Source organism: Myotis davidii, unplaced genomic scaffold (genome assembly GCF_000327345.1).
Source record: "Myotis davidii unplaced genomic scaffold, ASM32734v1 scaffold698, whole genome shotgun sequence".
Classification (NCBI taxonomy): Eukaryota; Metazoa; Chordata; class Mammalia; order Chiroptera; family Vespertilionidae; genus Myotis; species Myotis davidii.
In genome coordinates, this window is record NW_006290032.1 from 38,478 (window position 1) to 38,778 (window position 301).

The following is a 301-nucleotide window of genomic DNA, read 5'->3' on the forward strand; positions in this document are numbered from 1 at the left end:
AACAGCTGCTGGGCAATCCGAGGAGCTGGGAGCACCAGGCCCCTGTGCCCGCCCCTGGGTGCCCAGGCGAAGGGCCTGCTGCTGCGGGCGATCTGACCCGGCCTCCAGCGCCGGCTTTGCCGCCTCCACATCTTCACAGTGCAGGCCGCTGCCCGCTCGAATCCTGCTGCTTTCGCTGTATCTCAAAACGGGTGTGTGTGTGTGTGTGTGTGTGTGTGTCTGTGTGTGTGTGTCTGTGTCTGTGTGTGTGTGTATGTGTGTGTCTGTGTCTGTGTCTCTGTGTGTGTGTGTTTGTCTCTGT